Source organism: Panthera onca, chromosome A1 (genome assembly GCF_046562875.1).
Source record: "Panthera onca isolate mPanOnc1 chromosome A1, mPanOnc1 haplotype 2, whole genome shotgun sequence".
NCBI lineage: Eukaryota > Metazoa > Chordata > Mammalia > Carnivora > Felidae > Panthera > Panthera onca.
Window position 1 is genome coordinate 230,957,343 of NC_138339.1, and position 13,620 is coordinate 230,970,962.

The following is a 13,620-nucleotide window of genomic DNA, read 5'->3' on the forward strand; positions in this document are numbered from 1 at the left end:
AAATACACGGATGAAGAAGAAGGCCTTGCTCTTAGGAACCTTCCCGTCTAGAGGAGAAGACAAAGCCAGGGTTAGGCTCAGGGCACACTTCACACAGGTGTCAACACGAAAACGGGAGTCTTCAGGGATCAGCAGGACGTGGCCAGTGGGTGAAGGGTTGACATCCCAAGCAGGGGAGAGAACCCACGACATGAGAAAACTCAGTAGGGGGCTTGGAAAAGTTCACGTTGCAGTGGAAGGTTGTATGCTTGTGGGCGGAAGGTTGAGCTGAAGAGCTGGTTAGGGCTAGAAGGGCCTCACCCTCTAAAAAAAAATCTGGATTTTTACCGTGAATGTAATAGGAAGCCTCCTAAAGAACAGTTAGCGAGCAGACACTCTGATCTCCTTGCTTTGGGGGAGACGCTTCTCTGTAGGCTGAATTACTTTGAGAGCAGAGTGGTTTTGTTCATCGCCACTGTTTCCCCTCAAATATTCGAGCGCCTTCTGAACGAGCACCTGAAAGCCAGGGATGCAGGAGAAACTCGATTCAGCCCCTGCTGTCAGGGCGCTTGGGAGAGAGATGCTAACGTGCACCTGCTCACAGCGGAGCGGTGAGTCATGGGTTTCCTGAAGAAGGGGAGGCTTTGGAGAATCAGCAGTCCAGGGAGGCAACGGAGGGCTGGGGGACATTCAGAGAGAGGAGAGCGGCAGGTGCAGCCAGAGGAGGAAGGACAGGAGCCGGAGTGCGCGTGCGTGCATACCTGTGTTGTGGAGCGAGTGCGAATGACCGCAGGTGCAGGACCCTGGAGCGGGTGGGAAGGAGGCTGGGGGGGGGGGGGGGGGGGTTGCTGAAAGGAGACGTACTGGCCAGGAACAAAGAGGAACATGTCCTCCTGCAAGATTGGAGGAAAAGGAGGGTGGATGTGACTATGGATTGGTTTAAAGAGGGGGTCAGCGATAGATACAGTTTCAGTAATCATTTGCTTAGTCAATCACGTAATAGTATAATACCCTTAGCACCACAGAAGCCAGATGACCACCAGCAGATCTAAAATGCTTCTACCCAGGGGCGCCTGGGTGGCTCAGTCGGTTGAGCGTCCAACTTTGGCTCAGGTCACAATCTTGCGGTCCGTGAGTTCGAGCCCCGCGTCAGGCTCTGGGCTGATGGCTCAGAGCCTGGAGCCTGCTTCATATTCTGTGTCTCCCTCTCTCTCTGCCCCTCCCCCATTCATGCTCTGTCTCTCTCTGTCTCAAAAATAAATAAATGTTAAAAAAAAATTTTTTTTACAAATAAAATGCTTCTACCCAGAAATCTGCACCTACCTGCTCTGGCCCTCCCCCCTTCAGAGGACCTCTATCAGACATCCCAGGTGCCACCGACCTGGGAAGGGGGTGACGAAGCCTTCACAGCAGCTCTACGTCCCAGCCCAGGGAGAAGCTTTCCTCCGCCGCCTCCTACTCAAGTCCTGATTCAAAGGGCGTTCACTCACTCACTCCCTTCCAGCCAGTTTGGTATTTCTGTGGAGACTGTTTTCCTCTCTCCTCAAATCTGTCTCCTTGTCCTCAGATTACTCGTCAAGAGGATGGGAGTGAGTGAAGGGAAAGGAGGAATCCAAAAGGCACGCTTGCTTTAAGACGATTTTACTCACTGAAGTCATTACAGATGACACGGTGACCTCCGAATAACAGGTAAAAACAGGACTGGCCATGGGCTGACAGCTGCTGAAGCTGGACGATGGGTTCACAGGGTTTCATTACACTCTTCTCTCTATGCCTTTGCCTGTGTGCAACTCGCCGTGATTAAAAAGTTGAAAAATAAATAGTTGGGATTTGAATTGCGAATTTACAATAGTACTTCATTTTTGCCGGTCAAAGTGAAAGAACATACATTATTTAGCAATGTAAAAAAAAAAAAAAAAATGCAGGAAGTGTCTTATGAAAACATTGCTGGGTCGGATCTCTCCTGCCCTCTCACCTCTGGCTCCAGTCTTTGGTGGTGTTATCTGTACTCTTCCTTCTTGGTCTTAATCAGAATCACCAACTTCATTCCTTCTGTCTGTGCATGCTTGTGAAAGGAGCACGCTCCTTTATCTCTGTTAAAAATTTGAAAGGGTAGGGGCGCCTGGGTGGCTCAGTCGGTTAAGCGTCCGACTTCAGCTCAGGTCATGATCTCATAGTCTGTGAGTTCGAGCCTCGTGTCGGGCTCTGTGCTGGCAGCTCAGAGCCTAGAACCTGTTTCAGATTCTATGTCTCCCTCTCTCTGACCCTCCCCTGTTCATGCTCTGTCTCTCTCTGTCTCAAAAATAAACATTAAAAAAATTTTTTTTTTTTTTTAATTTGAAAGGGTAACCCCATTGTAGGGAAGTGGCCATTTAAACCTTAACCTAAGCCTAACCTTTCCCTGGTCTGGACTCTTCTTTCCACCCCAGCTGTGACGTTGAAGTGATGGGGAGTTCCTGGTCATCCTGTTTTTCAATTACCCGCCCCCCACCTTGGGCGTCTCAAAATTAATCCTCCTTTGTCCAGCTTTTTCATGGGTCTCTGATGTTTTAAAAAGAAGTGTCTAGAACTTCTTCTGCACCAAAAAGATGCTTAACCATATTAGCATGCAAAACAAATTTCAGATACAAACGATTATTTTCAGTTGAGATCACATTTTATTGAGAAACTTGAAGACAAGTTATGAGTCAAAAGATAAGGAACCAACTAGCGAGAATAGCAGATGTTTTGGGTGGAGCCTGTGTCAGGGGCTGGGGCGGAGTAATTCACATTCAGCCTTGTGAATGTCTTTTCCTCCGGGCCTACCCTGTTCCATTTCACCTTTTTAATGGCTCTGCATTTCTTCAGGATAAAACGGGAATTTCTTAAAGAGCACGTAAAATTAGTCGAAATTGGACTCCATGTATCTCTCCACTTACATCTCAAGGTTTCCTTCCCAGAACCCTTCCTTGATGCCTCAAAATCATACTGATTTCACCGCTGGGGTTCCAAAGCTTCCATCTACCCCCCCCCCCCATCTTAACTCTTGTTTTCCCTGCTACAAGTTTTTTGGGCTCAGGTTTAGTCTTGGTTGCCTTTGTAGTACTTGTGTTTGGCACCTGCGAAGTTCCCCCTAATAGCCTCAGTTACCCTGCAGAAGGTTAACAGCCCCAAATGAAGACAAGTAATTGAACAAACCCTTAGGGTGGCAACAGAACTATTACTTTTCTAGCAGTGGAAGAACACTCAGCCTAAAATATATGACAGAACATCATTGTTTTATTCATTTTTATGGTGTGCCTGCTAGGATCCAGCCACTGTGCTAAACACTACCTACTTCACCTCAAGTATTTTTATCCTACTCTCTCCCCTCCACCCACCTGCACCGCCACGTTCCATCAGATCAGTTAAGAGTGTAAGCTCTGAAGCCAGCCTGCCTCTTTCTAGCTAGTTTAGCTCACAAATTTCCTGACCTCTTGTGCCTTAGTCTCCACATTTGCAAAATGGGTTTGATAATGGGAAATACTTAATAGAACTGTCGTGAGAACTTTAACAGTTACTGTATGTTAAGGTTTTACAACAGCGGCTTGCCCACAGTCTAGGTTATAGAACTGTTGGCTATTTATTTCAAAATACATACACAAAGTTGCTGTGTTTTGTGTATGCGTTTTAAAATATATTCTATACCCCCCCCCCTCTTTTTCCCCATTTTCCAGTTCGTTTTTGGACTCTTAAGACTTTGTAAATCAACTGACTTCTCTTTGTCTGTTGAAATCACAGGATTACCAAAACAATTCAATCTAATTGCAGTCTTCAGGCATTCTTTTTCTAAGGAAACTGACATGGAAGATGGCCTCTCTTTTTAGAAAGTAATCACAAATCTCTCCATGCTGACATTGAGAGAACATCGTCAAGGTTTAGTGCTAACTGGAAAATGAAAATTATATATACCTATGTATCCACGTATCACCATAACCTGAAGAACAAAATTTTTAAATAAATTATCATCTATACAATATTATATATATTTAAAATTTTTAAATCCACTAACCTAGATTATGACGATGGTTGCACAGACCTGCACATTTACTAAATATCCCTGAATTGTGCACGTGACACAAGTGAACTTTACATCAAGTCGCAATAAAGGTGGTTTTAAAATCCTATATAGGGTATTCTGCGTAAAGAAACGCAACGTCAGAAAAATATTAAGCTGTTAACAGTATTGCATGTATATTATATAATTATTATGATAGCAGTTATTATAAGGAAAGAACTGAGATGAGTTGTCCCGAGGGCAGCTTTGATTCTTTATTCTATACATTTCTGTAGCGAAATGCTTTAGAGCGAACCTGTGTTTATGTATTTTTGTGTATTTTTCATCTGTTTTGTTCACTGCTGTTCTCCAGCACCTAGATCGGTGTCTGCATATAGCAGAGGATCAGTAAATATTTGTCAAAAGAACGAATAAATAAATTACATTGTAAACGTAAAACACAAATAGTGTGCACAATAACTTGATAGGTTTGTGTATGGCTGACTCAAACTTGCTAATTTCTAAGATCCATCTCCAAGATAGATTTATGGCGGTGATGCTTTCCAGCAATTTGAGAACTATTCTTGGAATACTCTGAATGGGCCCCGGCTTTCAAAATTCAGGCTCTGAATTTGATTTTTGGCTGCAAAATTTGGCTCTGAAAGGAGTTTCCACAGTATGTCTTTTAATCAGTCTGTTATAAGGCATGCAGAATAATTTATTCTTCTTGTCTAATACGGGAAGATGAGACTGTAACTGAGGAAAAATTGTGATTTCATTTGTATTCAGTATTACTTTTGAATTACCTGGTTCAAGTTTTTCTTAGACATTAGATAATAGCGGAAATATGGTAGTTTTAGAAATAGTGGAAAATCAGGAGTTTTCAACGTAGTCTAAAATAGGTATTTGAGCTTCTCTTTCCCAGATAAACTTGTTTTATGTATGTTAAGGTAAATACTTGTGGCTAGGTATTAGAAATGCTGGAATGGTATTATCTGTATTAGTATTTAAACATGGCCACTGGTCATGTATGATTAGTTACAGGATCTGACGTGTTTTATCTTGTGGTTTGCTAAAATGGAAGTTTTTTGCTATTTTAATGCATTTGGAAATCTATAAAATAATAATATCTTGATTTTAATCTTGGCTTTCCTCTAAAACCAAAGTTCTTAAATCTTTTATAGGCCATAAACCCCTTAAACTTTTGTACCAGAAAAATGTAGATGTTTGAAGATTTCACACCCATAGTTTCCATATATTAATTCATAAATATTTAACTTAAAAGCATGTAATTTGACCAAGGCTTCTAGCTTATGTATGGATGGCGACTTTCACCTTTAACCTGTGGCTCTTCAAGCTAGCAAATTCCGTGATTAGAATATCGTACTCGCTTCTCCAGATAGAGCTATAGGATGATTGGCAGATGGGCTTCAGACTCACATTAACCAAACTCCAGGGGCTTTGGGCAAATTTTAATTTTGTTTAAGTGAATTCAATAGTTTTCTGAACTCTTCAGAGAAAGTCATTACATAATTATTTAAAGGTAGTATAACTAAAGGATTGGCTTCTCAAGATTCCCTTTTTGGGCTTATGATGCTAAGAAGTTCAAGACTAGCCATTCTGGTTTTGAAAGAAGTGGGAATCTACAATCAGTGAAGGGTTATTTCTCATACTTTGCGCTCTTATGAGAACAAGGGAAGGGTATTGTGGTTTTTAAAAGTGGTTTGGGGAGGGGCGCCTGGAGGGCTCAGTCTGTTAAGCATCTGACTTGGCTCAGGTCATGATCTCACAGCTTGTGAGTTTGAGCCCTGCGTTGGGCTCTGTCCTGACAGCTCAGAGCCTGGAGCCTGCTTCAAATTCTGTGTCTCCCTCTCTCTCTCTCTGCCCCACCCACTCCTGTTTGCACTCTGTCTCTCAAAAATGAATACACGTTTGGGGCGCCTGGGTGGCTCGGTCGGTTGAGCATCCGACTTCGGCTCAGGTCATGATCTCACGGTCCATGAGTTCGAGCCCCGAGTCGGGCTCTGTGCTGACAGCTCAGAGCCTGGAGCCTGTTTCAGGTTCTGTGTCTCCCTCTCTCTGTGACCCTCTCCCATTCATGCTCTGTCTCTCTCTGTCTCAAAAATAAATAAATGTTAAAAAAAAAAATTAAAAAAAAAAATGAATACACGTTAAAAAAAAATTTTTTTTTAATAAATAAAAGTGGTTTTGGGAATGTTTATGATCATGGAAAGAGCGTTGGGACAGGCTACAAGGTTGCCTGAAAGACAATGATACAGGGGCACCTGAGTGGCTCAGTGGGTTAAGCATCCGACTTTGGCTCAGGTCATGATCTTGCAGTTCGTGAGTTCGAGCCCCGCGTCAGGCTCTGTCCTGACAGCTCGGAGCCTGGAGCCTGCTTTGGATTCTCTGTCTCCTTCTCTCTCTGTCCCTCTCCCACCCGTGCTCTGTCTCTCTCTGTCTCTCAAAAATAAATAAACATTAAAAAAAAAAAAGACAACAATACAGAGAGAAACACAGTTCAAAAAAAGCAAACTGGAGAAGTCACTGGATTGAGGATCAAGGATGGGTGAGAGCAGCAATCCTTGAACTGATGATCCAGAGACGTGCTAGTCCAGAGCCATCCAATCTACAGGTGAGAGATTCAGCGGGCCCATCACAGACCTAACCACAGCTGTCACTCAGTTAAGTTAGTGGGGCAGGGAAGGGGTTGGGTGATTACTGACCCCCATCTTCAGAACAAAGAATTTGCTGGTTTCCTGCTCTAAAAAACTTTTCTAGATTCGTGGTATTTGGGGCAAGAAGTATTGGGATGGTGTCCTGCTCTATAACTAGACTTGGACAGTGGGGAGACCCAATGGGGAATAGAGTGAATAATGAAGATTTTCAGAGGAAAACAGACCCAGCAATCTCCCTCGTACCCCCAGCAGCTATTACTCCTCTCAAGGCTCTCCCAATCCTGCTGGATCCTAACAGGAAAAGCAAAAGTATATGAGAAGACAGATTCCAAAACGCCGTTGAATTGGTCCAACCAAAGGTCCTTATTCACCTTAGGAAATATATTTTTGTGGGTTAGTGAAAATGGAGTACGTGCTGAATCCGGGGTGGGAATAAATGTCGGGTAATCATTTGAGGTGTTCCACAAGTGAAAAGAGAGAGAGGGAGAGGGAGAGAGATGGGTTCGTGCAGTGGTTTTGGATTGAGATACGTCTTCCACGTTGGAGAGTCCTGGTTATATGTAAGGGGGGAGAGGAAAGAGCCCATGGAAACTGCTAAGGGATAATTTTGGAAGAAGAAGAGGAGACTGAGGACCTTACGGTCTGTCTCTAGGATTGAAGGGAAGGAAGGCCGAAGAGTGAAGGGGATGGTTTTCCTGTGTGGAGGAATATTAGCACCGAACTTCTAAGAGTAGAAAAGACACGTCATGTGAGACCCTGGGAACGATGAGCATATTGGGGGAGGGTGTGCAAATGACCATCAGCCTGAAGTTGACCGTAAAGAACAAAAGTGCCAAAACACATTCAATTGTCTTTTCCTCTTAAATGACTCAAAGTTTTGAAGAAAATTGCCTGGAAAAGCAGTGCTTCTTTTCGCCCATTGAATATGTTGGTACTTGACTTTTGAAAATCCAAGAAACAACTGCAATGCTCCCAAAGAATCTTCTCCCCACCTCCACCCCCCCACCCCCCCCCACCCCACCCCCCCACCCCCCCCCCTGCCCCATAGCTTAGCTTTTGAGCTACACAGAGAAAGCAAGCTGGGAGACGGGCTTTTTGGTCCATTCCCCTCCACATTTTTTGGTAAGGCTTTTATTTGAGGCTCCGTGTCTGATCTGCCAGGTATTTTGCATAAATGCATTTCCTGGATGTGTGTGTTTTGTGGCCATTGCCAACAATGTCTGCTTCTAATCACTTGCTGCAAGCGCCCAGTAGCTATCAGGGATAGCACTGACGGTGCGTGGAGGAGGCCCATGTGTTCGATTGTGGGTCTTGGCAGATTGTTGAAAAGGCAGTTACTTTCCTAGGGTCTAGAGTTTGGTAAGTAACCGATAGGAGGCCCGAAGGGAGGAGTGGCTGAGGCAGGAGCCTGCATTTGCTAGCAGGAGCCATCGACATTTAATAAAGAGGCAAAACTGTTGAGGACGCAATTTTCCCACTCCATTCTTCAGGTGCCCCCTGGGATCATCAAAATTTATTTTTGGGGAAAAAAACCCCACCCAAATGTTCGAATTCGCTGTAGGTTAATATATTATCAGCTTTGGAGGTAAAAATTGTTAATGGCGTGTTAGGCTGAACTGTTGTAATAGAGCAGCGGAAGAAAGGAGACGGTGGTCCACCTTCCATCGGTAGGATTATATTGTCTTAGGCGGCCCATTTTGAGAGGGACACTGACCAACGTGGGTCACGATCAGCGAGGAATAGCCAGGGCCACCGTGTTATCTGAGGAATGAGCCAAGGCCTGGATAAAGAAGGCCCTCAGGCTATCTTCAGGTATCTCACGGGTTGTCCGCCATGTTGAACAGGGAAGTGTTGTTATTCGGCGTTCCTCTGGAGGCCAGAACTAGGAGCAATGGGCCGAACTGGTGAGGAAATACATATTGGATTAAAATAAGAACACTTCTACTAATCAGAGTTGTTCAAAAGTGGAATGGGGCAAAAAAACAAATTTCAGAACAGCATGAGACATTTGCTTCCGTTTTAGTTTGAAATTGTGCGCAAAGGTCTTTTGGGTGGTGGAGGGACAGGATCGTTGCTATAGCAAAACGATGCTGGCAGCAGGTGAGAAGATGCGTGACAGAAGGTGGCAAGGATGGCCAGTTAACAGACTGCTAAAATAATCCGGGCAAGAGATGGTGAGACCCTCAGCTGGGGTAGTAGCCATGGGCGTTCAGAGTTGTAGATGCCCTGACTTTCCATCAACAGATGGATGGTTCAACAGCCTCTGCTGTGTATACATGCATTGGAATATTACATAGCCTTAAAAAGGAAAGAAATTTTTTAGTTAAAAAAATTGTTTTTAATGTTTATTTTATTTTGAGAGAGAGAGAGAGACATAACGGGAGCAGGAGAGAGGCACAAAGAGAGGGAGACGCAGAATCCGAAGCAGGCTCCAGGCTCTGAGCTGTCAGCCCAGAGCCCGACGCGGGGCCCAGACTCCCGAACCGTGAGATCATCACCTGAGCCGAAGTCAGATGCTTAACCGGCTGAGCCACCCAGGCGCCCCAAGGAAAGAAATTTTTTTTTAATTTTTTTTTTAATGTTTATTTATTTTTGAGACAGGGAGAGACAGAGCATGAACAGGGGAGGGTCAGAGAGAGGGAGACACAGAATATGAAGCAGGCTCCAGGCTCTGAGCTGTCAGCACAGAGCCCGACGCGGGGCTCGAACTCACGGACCGCAAGATCATGACCTGAGCCAAAGTCAGCCGCCCAACCGACTGAGCCACCCAGGCGCCCTGGAAAGAAATTTTGATACATGCTAGGACATAGAGGAATGTTGTAAAATAGGTAAAATAAAGCCAGTGTTACAAAGGACAACTATTGTGTGAGTCCAGTTATAAAAGTACCGTGAGGAGTCAAATTCATAGAGACAGAAAGGAGGGTGGTGGTTGCCAGGGGCTGGGGAGGGACGGGAATGGGGACTTCTTGTTTAATGAGGACAGGGTTTCAGTTTGGGGAGATCCAAAAGCTATGGAGATAGATGGTGATGATGGCTGCATAACACTGTGAGTGTCCTTAGTGTCACCGAACTGTACATTTTTAAATGGCTTAAATGGTCAATTTTATGTTATACGCAATTTTTAAAATACACTGTTCTGAGTTTGTTTTTTAAGAGAAGTAAATTCGAGAAGGACAGTAAAGGTGTGAAGGAGGAGTGAATGTGGTTGCCAGGCTGTCTAGCCTAGCTACTGGGTAGAGGATGCCATTAGTCAAGAGAGTATTAACCAAAACAAAAGAGAGAGAGAGAGAAACAGGCTTGGAAGGAGCTCATGAACTTGGTTTTAGAAATGTGACATTTGAGTGGCCTAAAGAACATTCAGTTGGAGATTTTTAATTTTTTTTTTCTTTTTGAGAGAGAGAGAGAGAGAGCAGGGGAGGGGCAGAGAGAGGGAGACAGAGAATCTGAAGCGGGCTCTGCACTGACAGCAGCAAGCCTGATGTGGGGCTCGAACTCCCAAACCTCGAGATCATGACCTGAGCCGAAGACGGACGCTCAACTGACTGAGCCCCCAGGAGCCCCTCAGTTGGAGATTTGTAAAATAACCTTATGGAGTTGTATACAATGTAAATTGCATCTTAAACGGTGCAATTCAGACTTTAGACAAATGCATGTACCCATGTGTCCATCACAAGCAAGGTACTGAACGTTTCTACCATCCCAAGTCTTCTGGTCCCCCTGACCCTCTTCCATTCCTGCCCCAGGCAATGACTAATCTGCTTTCTGCCACTTATAAATGAGTTGGCATTTTTTGCAATTTTATATAAATAGAATCAGTCATACAACAGCGCATCTGTTTGTGTGTGTGCGTGTGTGTCTGACTTATTTCACTTAGCGTGATGATTTTGACAACCATCGTATTGTTGCCTGTATCTGTAGTTCAGTCCTTTTTATTACCGACTGATAATCTCCCGTACGGGTACACACAACTGATTTATGCATGCACCTGTCTGTCATCGGGCATTTGGTTTGTTTCTAGTCTTTATTAACAAATCAAGCTAAGTGAACATTCCTATAATGTCTTTGAGTGGACATCCCATTTTCCTACCCAGCAGTAGATGTGACTTGGCTGAATGGGAGGCATACCTTTCACTTTTTTTTTTTTTATTTTTTTTTTCAACATTTATTTATTTTTGAGACAGAGAGAGACAGAGCATGAACAGGGGAGGGGCAGAGAGAGAGGGAGACACAGAATCTGAAACAGGCTCCAGGCTCTGAGCGGTCAGCACAGAGCCCGACGCGGGGCTCGAACCCACGGGCAGTGAGATCATGACCTGAGCCGAAGTCAGACACTTAACCGACCGAGCCACCTAGGCGCCCCCATACCTTTCACTTTTTAAGAAACTGTTAGTTTTTCCAAAGTGTTTGTGCTATTTTACATTCTCACCAGCAGCTGTTCCGTATCTTCATCAGCACTTGGTATTGTCAGCTTTTTATTTAAAATTCTGATAAAGGTCAGTTTATCAAGTTTTCTTGTTTACGAAAATTTGTTTTTATGTACCAAGACATTTTCGTCTCCTTCAATATTGAATAGGTTTTCTCCTCTGTTTGGCCCGCCATTTAGTTTGAGGTTTTGCATGGAGGTCTATCATTAGTTTTTAGTTAATTTCTCTGTATAGTGTGAAGTCAGGGTCAGTGTTCATCCTCCCCTCCCCCCCTCAATATGGCCATGTAGTTACCTGGCAGAATTTGTTGAAAAGATTTTCCTCTCCCCCATTGAATTTTCTTACCACCTTTGTTGTAAATCAGTTGACCATTTATGTGTGAGTCTGTTTCTGGAGTCTCTCTTCTGTTCCAGGTGGAGGCATCTAATGAGATGTTTGAAATTGGGAATTAGATATTTTTTGCTGAGTATTAGCCGTGCATCTCTGCCCAGCCCCTGGAGAAAGCATCTTTCTTTACCGCTGTCAAGTTTGCTTGTCGTTTCTTAAATTCTTTTGTTTTTAATTTTTTTTAAATGTTTACTTATTTTTGAGAGAGAGAGAGCATGAGTTGGGGAAGGGCAGAGAGAGGGAGTCACAGAATCCAAAGCGGGCTCCAGGCTCCAAGATGTCAGCACAGAGCCCAACGCGGGGCTCGAACCCACGGACCATGAGATCATGACCTGAGCTGAAGTCAGAGGCTTACCCGACTGAGCCACCCAGGCACCCCAAGACTCTTAAATGCTCGATTGAAATGCATGTTTCTTACGGGCTAGCATTAGAGGCAAGACCCACAACAATAAGGCAAAGGGAAATATGAAAACGTGAATCTAGACTTGGTCAAATACACCATGTCACAAAGTCTTTGGAGACCTAATTGTTTACAGCGCTAAACTTATCCGTGTATTATTTCTGTGGACAGATTTACAGGCTAAAAAGCTGGACATGCCTGAAGACAGCTTAAGGATCTGGGAACTTTCTCTGCAAAGATAATCAGGAATCTGGACGTTGGCAAAGTACCCAGCCTTTTCTTATTCCTCATGTCACAAGAAGTCGTGTGTCAGGGCACCGGATCAATGGCCCTGTTTCCCTGGCGTTGGTGTAGATGGCCTGAGAAAAGAAGGAAACTAGTCCAATTTATTGTAAATAAGAGTTTGAAATAAATATGAGAGCAATATGGAGGATGTAAGAGTAGAAGAAACTAAATATGAAACTCAATTTTAGTGGGTCATTTAAAAGGATAGAGGAAGGGGCGCCTGGGTGGCTCAGTCGGTTAAGCACCCGACTTTAGCTCAAGTCACGATCTCGCGGTCCGTGGGTTCCAGCCCCGCGTCGGGCTCTGGGCTGATGGCTCAGAGCCTGGAGCCTGCTTCCGATTCTGTGTCTCCCTCTCTCTCTGCCCCTCCCCCGTTCATGCTCTGTCTCTCTCTGTCTCAAAAATAAATAAACGTTAAAAAAAATTTTTTTTTTAAATAAATAAAAGGATAGAAGAATATGTTGAAGAATGTGTATTCAGAAGCATGGGGCCCAGGGGTCCAGAATTTGCATTTGATTTGGGCGCACACCTTAGAAATGTTAACCTCTCTCCCCTCTCTTAATGACAGCCACCATGTGGTTAGGAGCGGGACATAATGATTGCTTCACTATGCTTATTTAATGACAAGTGAATTTAGAAATATATTCTAGACAAATCCTTTTCTACTTCCACCAGCAGTGTGGGTTTTTTTTATTTTTTTAATGTTTATTTATTTTTGAGAGAGAGAGAGTCAGAGTGTGAGCGGTAGAGGGGCAGAGAGAGAGGGAGACATAGAATCTGAAGCAACTCCAGGCTCCGAGCCATCAGCACAGATGTGGGGCTCGAACTCATGAACCGTGAGATCATGACCCGAGCTGAAGCCGGACGCTCAACCGACTGAGCGACCCAGGCGGCCCGGCAGTGTGTTTTTTGTTTTGTTTTGTTTTTTCTTTTGTTTTGTTTTGGTTTTGCTCTCACACTTTAAATTCTGACCCTCTTTCCACGAATTCAGTTACATCTTCTTGGTAGGGAAAAAAAAAAATCAGTCAACCCAGGAATTAATCTTATATCCTTCAACAAGAGTTTTTGAAAGAACCTGGAAGGGGCCCCTGGGTGGCTCAGTCAGTTAAGCATCTTGGTTCGGCTCAGGTCATGATTTCCCGGTTCTGTGGGTTCGAGCCCTGCCCCGCATCAGGCATCAGACTCTGTGCTGACCTTGTGGAGCCTGCTTGGGATTCTGTTTCCCTCTCTCTGCCCCAGCCCCACTTGCACTGTCTCTGCCTCTCTCAAAGTAAATAAACAAATAAAATTTTAAAGTGCAAAAAAAAAAAAAAGTGCCGGGAAATTAAAGTTACAGAGTTTTGAACTGTTAATGATCTTCTGAAGAGGGTCAAATCCACCACCTGCTAAGCCTGTTCCTTTAAAGACACTCAAAAATGTAGTAAGACTCCTCTTCTTAAGCCATTATATATG

At 44.1% G+C, this 13,620-nt stretch overlaps 1 long non-coding RNA gene across 1 annotated transcript in view; it reads left to right on the forward strand.

Moving 5' to 3' along the window:
* Nucleotides 1-12,309, forward strand: part of LOC132682216 (uncharacterized) — a 105,343-nt gene extending 93,034 nt beyond the window's left edge. Inside the window, exon 3 of the long non-coding RNA XR_009611544.2 lies at nt 12,055-12,309. This is a non-coding gene — a long non-coding RNA (uncharacterized LOC132682216). The remainder of the gene's footprint in view (nt 1-12,054) is intronic.
* The last annotated feature ends 1,311 nt before the right edge of the window (nt 12,310-13,620 follow it).